At 39.3% G+C, this 16,306-nt stretch overlaps 1 protein-coding gene across 2 annotated transcripts in view; it reads left to right on the forward strand.

The window, feature by feature from the left end:
• The window catches only part of LOC131067558 (phospholipase A I), a 122,693-nt gene that overhangs the window by 36,613 nt on the left and 69,774 nt on the right, over positions 1-16,306 (forward strand). The window lies entirely within an intron of this gene.

The following is a 16,306-nucleotide window of genomic DNA, read 5'->3' on the forward strand; positions in this document are numbered from 1 at the left end:
AAAAGTGCAGATCTGATTGTGAAAGGTTGTGTCCCTTTCAAAGGGCAGAAATAATGAAGAGTTGCACTCTTTCAAAGGGTGCTAATGGTGAAAGGGTGTGTCTCTTGCCAAAGGGCATACATGATGAAGAGGTGTGACCTCTCCCTCACATTGAGAGATATAAAGGAAAGGAATCAAAAGCATCCAGTGACATCACCATCAACCAGATCAGATCAGAACAAATAAGATACAGGCAGTAACATCTTTGTTCTTGGCAGTATGCATGGGGATGTGCTTAATATGTATGCTTAATATATGAAGCCTGATAATGATAATGATCTTATGCAGAATTTATTAGTAATATTAATATAGACTGCAACATGCATGACAGTCATACTTAATTTCATATATATTCATAATACATAAAGAAATTGGAAATCTCCCAGCACTAATATAATCCCACCTTAGAAGACTCCACTGTCAGAAAATAGGAATGTATGACAGAATTTGTGTGTAAGTCCCTCACAAACATGAAACACTCTGTAGAAATTGAAACACTCAGCAGAAATTGGTCCTTTTCTCTCCTTAATGCCCAACTAGCAAGCTGTCCAAGCAAATACACTTCAATATGCTCTTTCCTTTACATTGACTCAGCATCCAGAGAGAACATCCAGAGAGAATATTGAACTTCTTAAAATGACATCCAGCTATATGAAGCCAAACAAGTTTCGAACTGCCTCAAGGAAGATACACCAAGACAAGGAGCTTATGCAAAGGTGTACACTTGCATTAACAGCAATGATAGGCCAATGATGATAAATCTCAGATTTCATAGGCAGCAAATCTATCCACAGTTTCACATGCCATCAGCTTTCCATGAACAGCCTGAGAGGCCATGCCTAAGACAAGTGAGTTAGCGGATAGGAAATGGGCAAGTCAAGGCACAAAAACTGTTCTTACCTCTCTGCTAATAGAAAATAATGCAAAACAACTATTCTCCTTATGTGGGGTTGAATTACCCTGTAGAGGTGCCACAACAGCATGGGAGGTTTCATGCCAATCATTACAAGACGTCTAGAAAGATTCGACCCTTAATCCTGCATATTTCCTTCATGCCTAGGGCACGGAATGGCCCTCAAACCACCAATGGAATGCCACACCTGAGTAAGAAAGAAGGCGGCCCTAGTAGAGCAGCTCCATAGTCGAGTTCAAAGCATAAGTCCTCGCACATAGCACAAAATTTATTAAATGGTGAGCAAATTATATTGTGGCTTTCACTTCGCATTCCCAAATAGAAATTAAAATCTTTCGGCACTTAGGCATTCAATATTATTTCCAATGGCTCATGATATGGTGAGTCCACAATCAACCAAAAAATAATCGACTCTATAACTAATAGATTTAAATAACTTCCAGCATACACCTTTATTCGAATAATGTCTCTTTTAAATCACTATAGTCAGACAATAATCTTGGTGGCCAAACCTTTTCAACGCTTTTCTTCCTAGATATCACAAACTATTGTAGTTGTGTCCAAAGCAAAATAAGAAATATTTTTTCAATGCTCATACAAATTTGTCTCTGTAAGAGATTTCAAAAATTTGATACTTATCTGTAAAAACCTTTGTTGGATTTCTGGATGAAACCTCCAACAATTTGAACAATGCAATGCAATTGTGAATCCTGGAATGAATCCACCTTAGAGATGGAACTGGGTTTTTGTCCAATCCACCCCAAACCCAAAGTTTTTCATCCTAAAGCTTGTTGAATTGAAAGCCAAAAGCTCTCAAAGCTCTTAAAAAGAAAATAATAAGCCAAGCATTTTATCAAATGAGTCCCAAATTGCCCTTTTATAACCATTTGAGGAAGCTTCTAGAATACTTTTCAAATTTCCGTCTCCTTTTAATTTTTTTTCTCTATTAATTATAATATGGATCCATTACATCAGGACTACATAGCCAACATAGGACAAAATAAAGTCAGATGTCACCTCCTAGCAAGGTTCTCAACCCCTTGATCCCACAACTAGATCATATTTTGCATCATAATCCCCTATCAAAGATACAAAATCATATATGCCAGTGATTGTAAAATGTACAAAATTATACAAAAAAGTAGTCTGTGTAAGAGCCATAAACATGTTAACCACGATTGATCTCCCCAAACGGAGAGCTAGAGTCTCCTACAGTCTCCACCCATGTGGTCTATCCTTGTGGACATTCACTCCATCTCAACTCTCTACCCCAAATGATAGGGTTTACATAAGGATGCACAACTGGGACTACCATTGGTATGTTTGGCACTTGTCCCTGTCCATTTCTGCTTCTCTGCGCCTGCAAATCTCTCATGAAGTTCACTAGTCCTTCCTCGAATGGTGATCTTGTTGGCTTGATGAATGACTTCATGTGTTGTCATTGATGGAACATGTACACACACACATATGATCACATTGTCATTAGACAAACCGGTATTGCTTCTAAAGTTACTTGTATTGCAACCGGTATTGGAAGTTTAGTTTATGATGGTTTAGAGAGTGGCAAATCGGTACATGTAGACAACCGGTATATGCAGGAATGGCTTGACACCTACTTGGAGATTCAGTGGAGACCATCAAAGAAGCAATGGAGGACAATCGGTTTATGTATTGGGAGTGGTTAACTCTTAATCGATATCGGTGTTCCAACCGGTATTCATTGATTGCGTGATGAGTTATCACTGGTCGTGATGAGTTACTCCAAACTGACAAATGTTGGTGGTAATTTGTGATGAGTTATGTTAGATTGTCCAGATACACTGCACCTAGGAAATTGTGATATGATTTCTAAGCCGACATGAAATCTAATGTCTATATAATGACATTATGATGAACTATTTTACAGATATGATTTATGCGAAGATAGAAGTGTTAAGTTGTTGAAGGAATTGCAGAATATGTTGGTGATGCAGTTTTGATTGAGCAGAAGAGGATCTATTCGAGCAAGTTGTGCTACTTCTAGATCACACCACCTGTTGTTTTCTAATCACTACAACAGTTAAATCCCCTAACCGGGTAAGCTCTAACAAGCTTCATTGTACAAATCCTTTAACAAGGTGTTCCATTAGTTTGGATTTTGAAATCCTCTACTAAGGTTACTCCTAACAGGGTACTACCCTTAACAGGGTATAGCTCCTAACAGAGCTTTGGGATCTTTAATAGGATTCGCTCCTAGCAGAGTACTTTTGTAGACCTTAACCGACCAGTTATCTATTACTGCAGATAGTTAACTTGTGAGTCCCATCTCACCGTGGTTTTTCCCATTTGGGTTTTCCACGTATAAACACTTGTGTTATGGTGGATGTTCTACTTATTGTGGATGCTTTAATATCATTTTGGATTGCATGCATAGTGTTTAGTAAACTTGTTAAGTATCTCTACCGGTCAGTGTTTAAAGTAGTATTGTTTTTGCTGTCACTGATTCACCCCCCCCCTCTTAGTGCTTTATAAGTCTATTACATCTCTCCTCGGTAGTCCTAGTCCATGAGAAGCCATGTGCTATCTCCCATGTGAAGATTTTGGTATGACCATCTTGCAGGAACTTTTCAAATTTTCTCCGGGCTAATCTCATGGTCACTGTAACCTGCACATCAATGTTATACACAATGAGTCTCCTCAGAGGCTCAATAAGGGGTCTATCTCTACCATTAAAGAGATTATGATTCCTAAATTTCCAAATAAGCCATAAAACTTCTAAAGAAAAAATAGACCAGAACAAATTAGCAGATTTTTTTAGGCTTTGGACACTACCAGTAACCACCTCAGAAACCAAAATATTAGAACCAATGTAAATACCAAAGATATTCCAAACCTCCCTAGCAAATAAATAGTCAAAAAGTATGTGCTTGATAGTCTTAGGTACCTGTTGTGACGTATTCACACATCACCTCATTGCAAATGGGGACCCCTACCTTTTTGCTTTCTAGGGTTTGTTTTCTAGGTCTTTTAGGGTCTTGTCTATTAGCCTTTGCGTTTTGAGTGTCACCAGGGGGATCACTAGGATGGCAGGCTCTGGTTGAGCCAGGGGGAGTCAGCAGGTGCTCCAGGTTAGGGTTTCTTTAAAAGTCTCCCTTAGGCCTAGTTTTGCTCTTGTTGCTAATAGTGTCTTGTTTGACTTTCAGGAGGTCGATGAAGCTTGTTGAGTGAATATCATCTTTGAAGGTTTGAGTTAGGTCAAATTGGTGAGTGATGAAGTCTTGAGCGTTGATTGATGAATAGTTGACCTATCTGTCCTTTGGAGACGCCTTGGACAAATCTAGACATGATGATTTGATGAAAAGGTCAAGGAATTTGAGCAAAACTTGAATTTCTCTCCCGACCCTTCCAAGGGGTCCAAAGCGAAATTTCATATGGGACCTAAAATTTGACCTAAGTCAGTGAGTGGTTGAGAGAATTGGCAAAGATATGGAAGGAAATGCATCAAGGGCAGAGCGAATTCGCCTTGAGAAGTCTGGAATGTCATCCTGATCCTCAAATGTCCTGAAATTTGGCTGACCCTTCCAAGGGGTCCAGAGCGAAATTTCATAAGGGACCTAAAATTTGACCTAAGTCAGTGAGTGGTTGAGAGAATTGGCAAATATAGGGAAGGAAATGCATCAAGGGTAGAGCGAATTCGCCTTGAGAAGTCTAGAATGTCATCCTGGTCCTGAAATTTGACTAAGTCTGGAAAATTGAAGAATCCTCCAAAAACTAGATTTTGCATTATAACTCCTGGAGGTCCGAAACCACTCTCAAACATCTTGACAGTATATATGGAATATAACTTCACTTATACTTAAATGTTATATTCCATATATGAATCCTGACGGAGAGAGCAAAATGTCAAATTTCGCTCCTGACCCTTCCAAAGGGTCCAAAGCGAATTTCAATTTCGCTCCTGACCCTTCCAAAGGGTCCAGAGCGAATTCCTCTACAGGACATTCTACTTTGATCCAAACTTAGAACTAACTCATTCCCAGGCATTATTGAGGGCAAAACACTTATTTGGAGTGAAGAAGTATGAAAATGAAGTCAGGATTTGAGCATAAGGAGAAATTTCGCTCCTGACGCTTCCAAAGGGTCCAGAGCGAAATTCATATGAGACCCTTTTTTCTTCACAAAACCTTGAAGTGAATGCTAACTTGGACTGGAGGATGATTAGGAGAGGCCTAATAGGTTATATCCAAGCCAAAGAAGGGAGGAAAAAGGTGAAAATGAGCCTAAAATGAGAATTTCGGTCCTGACCCTTCCAAAGGGTCCAGAGCGAAATTCACTTTTCCTCTATTTTGCTCTTTGATATGGCCAAGTTTTGGATTTTTGAGGCATGGTTGAGGAGGCTTTGATGCATATTTGCCTTTGAGAAGAGGTTTGAGGCGATGAAATGGTGAAAATCAACAATGGAAATTTCGCTCTTGACCCTTCCAAAGGGTCCAGAGCGAAATCCTAGATAGGTCCTATCCCTGGCCATGATTTCTAGCAAAATTCTCCTTTTTGCCATTTTGAGGTCAAACAAAGTGTTGCAAGCATGAGAGAAGGATCCAAAGGGAGAGTCAAGGGGGAAGAAAGTGAGAAGAATTGAGCTAAGCAAGAGAAAACAAGCAAGGAATGAATTTCGCTCCTGACCCTTCCAAAGGGTCCAAAACAAAATTCTTCAAACCACCTATTTTCTCCTTGAGTGAAGCCAAAACATTGATTCCTATGGCGTGGTTGAAGGTGGAGTAATGTATTTTTGCCTTGTAAGATGAATTGAAGTGAAGGAAATGAAGGATCAAGTCTAAAACTTGAATTTCGCTCCTGACCCTTCCAAAGGGTCCAAAGCGAAATTCTCATTTCCACCTAATTTTCTCATGATGAAGGTCAAGTTATGGATTCTTAGGATTTGGTGAAGAGAAGGATAGCGTATGCTCATTTCCACCTAATTTTCTCATGATGAAGGTCAAGTTATGGATTCTTAGGATTTGGTGAAGAGAAGGATAGCGTATACTTGCCTTGGAAGGCATTTTGGAGTAGAGGCATGATAGAATTTGTCCTAAAATGCAAATTTCGCTCCTGACCCTTCCAAAGGGTCCAAAGCGAAATCCTTAAAAAACTCCATTTTGCTCCAATTTTGCATCAAACTTGGTGTTGGTTGAGATTGAGGGCATCCTTGGGCATGTATTTGAGCAAGTATGGTCACAAAGTGAGAAGAATTTGAGCCAAGAATGCAAATTTCGCTCTTGACCCTTCCAAAGGGTCCAAAGCGAAATTCCTAAGTGGTCTAGTATTTTGCCTAGGTCCTTGAGCAAAACCTTGTCCTGGGCAATTTTGGAGGTGAATGACTTGATCTTGGTGGAATAATGTTGAAAATGAGGTCTGATTGAGCAACTTTGTCAAAATTCGCTCCTGACCCTTCCAAAGGGTCCAGAGTGGAATTTTTATAGGGCCTGTCCGTGGAGAGGATATTGAGCGAAATTCCATTTTGATGTCTTCTCATTAATGATTTAAGGTGGAAAATGCTATGTTGAAATGAATATGTCATATGTGCTTAATCATCTTTTGGTTTGTTTTGCAGATGGGAGGAGACTAGGTCAGGACAAGGACGACCTATTCCAGTCCATCCTCATCAAGGATATTCCAAAAGCATAAAGGTGGACTCAAGGTGTTTTGAAGCATTGAAAGACTACATGTGTTCAAGAAGTTGCCAAAACCTTCACTTCACCACACTAAGGAACCACATGATGACAAAGAAAGGAGTCGCCAGCACTTCAGGGCGAGATATTCTACTGGAGAAGGAAGACTTGACAATAAGGAAGCCTCATCAAGTGAAGGAAGTACATCATTCATCATGTCAGAGACAAAAAAGGATCAACCAAGTCACAAGCGTTATGAGGTGGCATCCCAGTCATCATTCCTCCGGTCGGATTGATCCACCTCAGCATGACCAGATTCAATGTACCTAATTTATCGGAGGCGGTACAAACTTCGGTGTACCTACCCTTGCTTCCTATTGGTCTTCGCTCCGGGAATGTAATTTTCTAATTGGCTAAGGAAGTTTGTTGTAACAAACCCTAATTAGGGTTTCTATCCTGTAATCCTAGCCATTGATTCTAAGTCAATCAGAGTTGTCTGTTTGTGAAGGGCTCTCTATATAAAGCCTTGGCTCCTCATTTGTAAAGGTTAAATGGTTAGCTAATAGTGAATAGTCAGAGAGTAGGAAATAGTTAGAGTAGAGTAGAAAGAAAAGGCAAAGATTGTTGCCAAGATATTGTTGCAAAAGACTTGTAAACTTCATTGAAGAAATGGTGAACTCTATGTGTTGATTCAACAATTTGCATGGTCTCTATACTTCTCAAATTTGGTTTCATGTTATTAGATGAGTGGAAGAAATATGTATGATCAACGATGAAATTTGTATATCCATACTACTAGCGGTTTGTTGATTGCAAACTTGCCTTGTGTAGTCAACTGGAATCATTCAGCTTAAGCTTAACTTCAATTATCACTTCTTCATTGATATGCATCAACCTAACGGTGTCTATGCTTGTATCGGTGATCTGAACATCATAAAGCCATCCTTAGAAGATCGCACTAACCTTGTGGAGATGATCCTAACATGTCAAAGCAAGACTTAGTTAGAGTTTCATCAAAGGTCATCCATCGCTCCTACATTCTTAGTGTTATAAATAGATCCCGTTCCAACCCTTATCCTTTTTTCCTTTTTTCAAAATCAAGGATCAATATAGACCCATGTACCAGTGATATCCAAAGTAAATTAGACGCTCAGGTCATTGAAAGTAAGCCCCCTTGTGATTCCAGCAAAATCACATCGTACCGCAAAGAGCTTATCCACACGGAGAGAACCTACATATCAGAACCTTGGAGTTACTTTGACCGACCCTTCGGCGAGATCTTCAGCAGTTGGAAAACTTTGTTCAAGAGAGAATAAGGTACCTTCAGGTATTTTATTCTGTGTTTGGTTGTGTACAAAAGACACATCAACAGTACCTTACAAGAAGAACAGATAGAGACATCACCATCAGGCTTCCTAATGGGGAGCTTTTGGATCAACAAACAATAGAAAAATTTCTTCTTGGGCTCAATTGGTCTATTCCACAGGTTATCAAAGACTTTCTGCCAATACTCATGACCCTGATTCAGGCTCCATCAAGACTCAACATGTGCGAGGATAGAGTGATCATCGACTAGGACAACATAGAAAATTTTGCTTTGACATTAGGCAATGAGGATCCATCAAGCCACTTAAAAGATAAAAATCTGGAGTCATCAGATTGGCAAGGCTTGGAAAGGTCAATAGGGGAGCATGCATCTCTCAGGACAATATAGGTCTTGCGGTGAGAAGAGGGGATATGAAAATTATCCAATATATCATTCCAGCTCAGCAGATGGCCATCTTGGAGAATATCAGAGAGAGCCTATTTATGCCTTTTGAAGCCCAAATCTTGGCTGAAAAGCCTTGCAGTAAAGCAAGGGGCTTGTCATTGTACTTCAAGTTCCACCGGATCAAGCGTTACCACAAATCTCCCCATTCACTCCAACCATACCATTATGGGGGGTGTGTTTCCTCATGACCTCCCATACCTTTGAAATAGATTTAAACACCGTGGATCCTGAAGGTCTAATATCAAAGTGCCCTGCAATGATATCACAAAGTGAAAGTCCTTTCCACACCGAGCTTTTCTTGGGGGTGGCCTTGGAGAGATTGTGCCTAATCAGATTTTTCCAAGGCTCATTCCCTTGCAGTGATCTAGAAATCCATTTTCTTGCGAAAGAAATGCCCTACCATCTCAAATCCTTGAGGCCGAGAGCCCCCAAATTCTTGCTTCACAATATGCTATTTCTTTCCCCCTTTACCATTAGACCATAAAAATTCCCTGATTTGTTTCCGGATGTGGCAGAATTGATAATTATTAAAAAGCCAAGAAGTATAGTAGATATTATATGAGGGGAGAATCTTTTGACATATTTACACTCTCCCTACCAATGAGAGGAAATGTCTCTTCCACTTCCCCATTTTCGTATCAATTTTCTCTCTAATCTATTCCCACATTGCTTTCAAACTTGGTTCAATGGCAAAGGGAATCCCTAAATACCTTACCAAGTGAATGAGATAGAGTGTTTGCTACACCAAGGAGGAGAGTGTGCCTCACATCCTAATAGAATTGATTTGGGCAATGAAAATCTACTCCTTGATGCATCACAGTACAATTCAAGCTTAGCCATAAGTGTATCCATATTGTCCCGATCCAACTTAGTAAGGATAACAGTGTTATCCGCAAACTGAATGTTGGAGAGATCCTCTCCATTGGGTAAAGTAATACCATGAAATTTATGAGATGTCTTAGAGTCCCTCATCAAGTTGTTTAAAGCATTAGCAACAATAACAAAGATAGCTGGTGCTAAGGGGCACCCCTGTTTGATGGATCTAGATAGATTAAAGTATTTAGACATACTATCGTTAATCTCAACACATACTTTAGTATCCCTCATCAAAATATTCACCATTTTACAGAAGTTCTCGGGAAAGCCTAAACTCTCCATCATCATACCCACAAAACTCCATTCTATTCTGTTGTAAGCTTTTTCAAAATCTAATAATAGAATAGCAGAGTCCTGTTTAGACTCTTTGCCCAATACATGGCCTCCCATGTGAGCAGATTCTCAAGGATATATCTTCCCTTGACAAAGCCTTTTTGGGTAGGGCTGATGACTTTAGGAAGAATACCTTCCAATCTCCTTGCAAGAGCTTTGGCCAGCCAATATCTTATAAGATACATTCAATAATGTAATGGGCCTCCAATTCTTAATCTAAGATCTATCGCCCTCCTTTGGGATCAACTTAATAAGTCCTTTAGTTATGTCTTCTCCTAATGAACCCTAGTAATGGCCTCTTGATATACGTGCAACAAATCCCCCCCAATCCACTCAATGCATTATTTATAGAACTCAATTGACAACCCATCCGGTCCTAGGGCTTTTCCATTGCTAAGGGCTGTTATGGCCTCCTTAATCTTTTCTAGGGAGAGTTCCCTATCTAGCAATTTAGCATCCTCTCTGCTGACTTTCCTTGTTATAATTCCTCTAATGTAGTCCCTAGCACTAGCTTTATTCATCTGATTGTCCTTAGAAGAGAAGAGATTTTGAGAAAACTAAGCAAAAACTCTCAGGATGCTTGTTTGATCAGAAATAGTTGTACCATTATCACAAATATTGTCAATGCCAACTCTAGCTTCCTTGGCTTTAAGCAGCTCGAAGAAATACATGGAACCTTTATCCCCATGCTCAAGCTAGTTAATTCTTGCTCTAGTCCTAGCCCCCTGTATCCGCTTATTCTGAATTCTCCGAAGAGAATCCTTAGCTAGGCGTATTACAGCCTGAGCCTTCACATCATTAGGGTTGTTTTGAATAATTTCTTCAGCCTTTTGTAGGTTGCAATGAGCAAGAGTCTCCTCTCTTCTGATATCTTTAGCCATTTTTCTTCCTACTGTTTGAAACAAGGTCTTCCAGCTTAGAACATTTTGGGTCTACTTTTGAATGGGGTTGTCATGTTTAATAATATTCCTACTGAATTGTCTGATAATGTAGACTGCCTGTTTCAGCTCTTCCTCATTCAACAGGCTAGTATTGAGAGCAAAGTTCTCCTTATGACAAAATCTTCTTGGGGGTAGATCACTGTGAGAAATTTGAGCCTGTCAGCTCTTCCTCATTCAACAAGCTATTATTGAGAGCAAAGTTCTCCTTATGACAATCTTCTTGGGGGTAGATCACTGTGAGAAATCTGAGCTTGAATAGGATGATGGTCTGAAAGAGTATAGGGGGTAACCTTCACGGAAGATCCCTCCTGGGTCTTAGTGATTCTGAAATAGTCCTTATTGAAGTAAAACCTGTCAATCCTGCAGTAGATCCTCTTGTTACCTCTCTGACATTTGCACCACATATACCAAATACTTTGGTCTTCTTTATTACAGCTTGCCACAGGGTTAACTAGCCTAAGCTTCCCCACCATCCTGCTCCAAAAGAACCTCTCTTCTCCTTTCCATTCAACCTTACTGCCACCTGTCTTATCTCTTGGACTCTCCACCATATTGAAATCTCCACCTAGAATCCAAGGAATATCTTCCAAGCCAGACATCCATTTCCATAGTTCTATCTTGTCCTTGTAGTCATTAGAGGCATATATAGAGCACATGCCAAATTCCAGATCATTGAATTTTAGGATAACCCACACCAATCTATTACATGAACAACCCCATCTAGTTACAAGCTTGGCCCATTTATTCCTGAGGAGAATAGCAGCACCACCTTTACCCTTGATGTGTTTGGTGGTAAAATACTCAGCCTCCCTCCAAATGCATTTTAGGTAGATATCAAGACAAATGTCAATTGTCTAGAGCTCTTGAAGGAGGAGAACATCAATGTTCCTATAAAGCTTAAGAAACTTTTTCACTACATATTTCCTATCTGGGGTCTCCAGCCCCCTTATATTCCAAGATGCGAAGTTAAGTTCCATAGGGAGAATTTAGGGGGAAGATACTGTTGGGGCCCTAAAGCTATTGTAACATTTGGGCAATTGTCCTTGGGGAGCCTTATTTTCTTTGAGTAAAGCAGTAGAACCACTAGGCCTCCCCCTTTTCTTTTTGAATTCAAAGGGCTAATCAATGCCCAACTGAGAGGTGCCTGCCTGAATCTTTTTATTCTTTTGTTTCTTAGTCCTCTTCTTGTTAGAAACCTTTCTAACTCCATACTCTTTCATAGCCTTCCCAACAAGGCTTCCATTAGGGTAACCCTTGAAGGGGACAATGGCCCACTTGACTGCCCACTTGACTGCTTTTTCATCTTCATTCAATCCCACACTCCCCATATCCACCTCCATGCTTTCACTAGATCCCTCCTCCATTGAAGGACCAATGCTCATACAAGGCATTTCCTCACCCCCAATGGCTCTCAATCCATAGCTGAAAGGGGGGGTACAAGGTGCAATCTAGGGTGATTCCTTACTATCATCCTTAGGCTTATTTAAAGCATCTTGTTTTTCTGGAAGTTCAGTATCCTTTATATGATAGATTCTTCCTTAGTGCAATCCTTAGGCCCCGGTTCAACCCCCATTTTCCCACTTTCAGATACAGAGTCATAGGGGATGGGAGAATCCCTCCTAGGGGGATTGATCTTATCACTAGAGAGGGACTTTTGAGAATGAGGAGCACACACACCATTATCTACCACTCTAGGTTTCACAAGCTGTTGGACCCTATTATGGGTTTCATTCAACTTCTTAAACTTTTCCAAAATGATTTGCTGAGCTTTAAGCTTCAAATTTTTAGGAGGGCCTACGACTTCAACAGGAGTAGGAGGCAACAAAGTTTCTCCCTTAGAGAGATTCACTTTCCTAATCTCCGCACTTAGTGCATCAAGTTTCTTAAGCAGAGGGGATCCATCATTATAGTTAGAAAGGGTAGCAGACAGTTCTGCAGGCACTGCCGACGAGGGGGATTCCAAGGGATTGGTCATGGTTCCAGCTGCATATACAATAGTGGGAGGATGCAGAATCGAGGGAAGGGAAGGGTCACTCGTCCTAGCCATAGGGGGAGACAAATTTGAGTTTGCAGGACTAGTAGGGGTTTTACTATTAGTATTGTCAACTTTAACATTCCTCTTTAGAAGGGGACAATTTTTCCTAAGGTGCCCCTCTCTTCTGTAAAGAAAGCAGGCGTTGATGCCTCCTAGAAATTCAATAGGACAAGAGACAGTTTCACTAATAAGCTCAATCTTGAGTTCTTTCGGAAGATCGTGCCCAGGGTTCATAGCCACCAACATCTTGGCATTCATATGAGGAAGCAGAGAAGAAGTTTCATCAATTTTAAGCACCCTCCCAAGGGGCTCCATAGCTTTAGGTATCACATTCCACAAGGGGATATTCTTAACCGTGATCCATCTAGGGCTCGACAGAGCCAGAATTTCATTGGTATTAGCTTCAGGGTCCCAAGAAAGGGCTCTAAAACAACTCGACCCAATAGCCCAATATTGTTTTTTAACCACTTCTACCCGACTACTAGGGTTATTAAAGAAAATAAAAAAGGTCCTTTTGAATCATTCTGCAGAAGGAGAAAGAAAACCCTAGTTTCTTCACCCAAACATTGTGCAACCAAGTATTCAAATAGTTCCTAGAAGGTAACTTAGAAATGTCCAAAGCCGCTAAAAATACTGTAGAGTTCCTAAGCTTATTCTTCTTAGAAATTATCGCACCGAGTCACCGACCATTTGAGCATTAGGAAAGACAACCAAAGAGTTGGCAGAGAGACGCTTACCTCTTCCTCCTCAGCCATCCTTGTCGCTGTCCTTTTGCTCCTCTGGTAAGGATCTTGGCACCTTTGGGAAGAGAAATTTTCCCCTCCACCACCTGCTTGAAAGTTTTGGATCTAGTCTCATCCGCACCAACGCCAGAAAGAATGCCATTTTCAAGATAGGTTGAGCCCATAAACAATGTGCTTACGGCCAAGCATTCAATGCTCTCAGGCCGGCTGACCTTGGGCCTACGCAAGGCAAACCTCTCACGAGCGGCCAACCTCCAAGTACCACCCTCGAAACCAACCCAAGCAAGTTGCAAAGCCAAAACCTTCTTTTTCTTTTCAATCAGTTCACTTACTCCTTTTAATTTTTAAATATTTAATTTTAGCGTGGGAAATAATAAAGTGACCCTCTCCAAAGTCACTTAATAAATAACCATGGTCCAACACTAAATTAATTAAATATGAATAATCCCAAAAAGCTTAGGAATATTTAGTATATTAAAAATTATTTATTTTTATGATCTTTTTAAATAATTAAAATTAATCGTCAATAAATTTACTTATTTTCGACAACATAATTTTAACCATCCAATTATATTCCAAATTCATATAAAAGGGGACATTTTTTTTTTAAAGCAAAAGGCTAATTCCTATAATATATTATATATATAAAATGTAGAGGAAATATATTTACAATAAAAGAGTGCCAACAAGAGAGGAAAAGAAACACCTGCAGACACAATTAAAGACCCTTGAATTGTTCATATTGAAGTGAGCCAAATACAATACTGTGATAATCCAAATTTTCACAAAACTACACTAGAGATGACAATGAAATAAAAGGGGACATTAAATTGTCTCCAATACAAAGAAAAAGAATTAGGTCAACTTTTTTTTGGTTGAAAGTATCCTAGGGGAGGTAATAGAGTATAAATATTTGGGGATTGACTTATATAACGAGCTTAGTTGGGAAACTTGTAGAAGGAAAAGGACTTTGGGAGGGTGGAGACCACTTTTTGCTCTTCAAAAACGATGCAAAGAGGTAGAGTCATGGGGTTGGAAACTGATACAAACACTCTTTTGGCAATTAGTAGTTCTGGTATTACTTTAGGATGTAAAGTTTGGGCTTGCAATACTTCCAACAGTAGATGGATTTAGATATAGAGAATTAAAAAACACACAAGAACAAGAAAAATCAAGTTAAAAGCTTTGGTCCTTGTGACCTTTTCACACATCACCCCATTGCAAACGGGGACCCCCCTCTTTCTTGCTTTTTGCGTCATTTAGTTTAGGGTTTTGGCAGTAGATGACAATTTTGAGCTTTTTAGTGCCCGAGTCTCAAGTTTGATATGATCATGCCTAAGTGCTGTGAGAGTTTTCGAGTTTTGAATAGGATCAAGAGTGTATAAAATGTTAAATGTCTAGGTGATCCTAATTTTGTCTAAGTTTGGATTTTTGAGTGTGATTGTGTTCTAAATGTATTCAAGTCGGTGATATTTTTGTGCCCAAGCATCAAGAGGTCCTTTAGGAGGTAATTCAAGTCGAAATTGTACTTTATCCTATAATGGAATCCCTATTTTCTCGCGCAAATTTTGATAAAATTTGGCAAGTCCCGATGCGCAATGATGAAATTTGACATGTCTAGGTGTTTTTGAGTGTGGAAATCATCGAATTCTTGATGGAAATCCATTAAATTGAAGTCTAAGGGTCAAAAATCATGATGAGGGGCGTTTTTCCCCCCAGTTTTGAACAAATTTCCGATGACCCATGATTCTTCCCTTAGTCACTGGGTTCGCCAAATTTCATGGTTGAAGTTCGAAATTTGGTGAACATTAAAAAAATGTATAAAGCTTGTTGAAATTCGTCTCTAAATTCGTACGGAGCACTTTGTGTTAGGTTTTTTCAAAACAAAATTCCTCCTGCTCGTGGCTAGGGCACTACATATTTTTTCAAGGCGTGACAACAAAGAAACGGTGGGTGAGAGGATATGTTTTACTCGACATGTCACCACGGGATCAGTCTGCTCGAAATCATGATGGTTGTCGGGCAATAGATTTAGTAGTGTTCGTTCTTGGCTTAGTTTTCATTCATTCCACGACTGCTCTCTCTCTCCCGTCATTTTCATTCATTCCCACTGCTCTCTCCCGTCGTGTTCCCACTGCTCTCTCCTGTTGCGACTTCTTTTGAAGAATTTAAATTTTCTTATATGTAGTTGATTTAAAACTTTTCTATGGTTTATAATTTTTTATAACATATATTTATTAAAAAATTAATACTATTTTATTTATATTAACATTTAATATATTTAAACTTAATATTATTTTACTTGTTTATTTTTACTTTTAAATATTAATATTTAATAATAACTAAACATATTTAATTTATATATCTTAAAAAATTACATATGGCGAATTTAATTCGAATTTTATACATTTCAAATTTTTTCCTTGTCGAACTTCATTCGAATTTCAAAGCTATCGAACTTCGAATTCGAATTCGAACTTGGTGACTTAGATTCTTCCCCACTCAAAATCCCGATGAGTGGCTTTTTCCCCCCATTGTCCTAATGGACCACATTTTTCTACCAGGGGGCCCAAATCTTGTCTAAGTGTTGGAAATTATCCTGATGACCCACGTTTTTCCCCTGGATTGAAATATGAACTTAATGCGGATGAAATTGACTATCCAGATGGAGGTCGATTTTCTCCCAAAGTCAGTCGATGAGCAAGTTTGATGGATTTTAGTGTGGATAATTATCTTGATGAGTGGCGAATTTCCCCAAGTGTGCCTTATGATGATTTTTGATCTGGATAATCATCCAGATGGGGATCGATTTATTTATTTTTTGATCGGTTAATATGTCATATTATTAATAGATAATCAAAAGGTACATCATCGAAAATGTCCATAGTCTGCTGTCTAAAACCAGAAACATACCCCAATCTACATACATGTTCAACAGACCAACCCACCCAACCAACTTTCATCGACATGATATACAAAATTTATACAAAACAGACTAAAAAACTAG

This window comes from Cryptomeria japonica, chromosome 10 (assembly GCF_030272615.1).
Source record: "Cryptomeria japonica chromosome 10, Sugi_1.0, whole genome shotgun sequence".
NCBI lineage: Eukaryota > Viridiplantae > Streptophyta > Pinopsida > Cupressales > Cupressaceae > Cryptomeria > Cryptomeria japonica.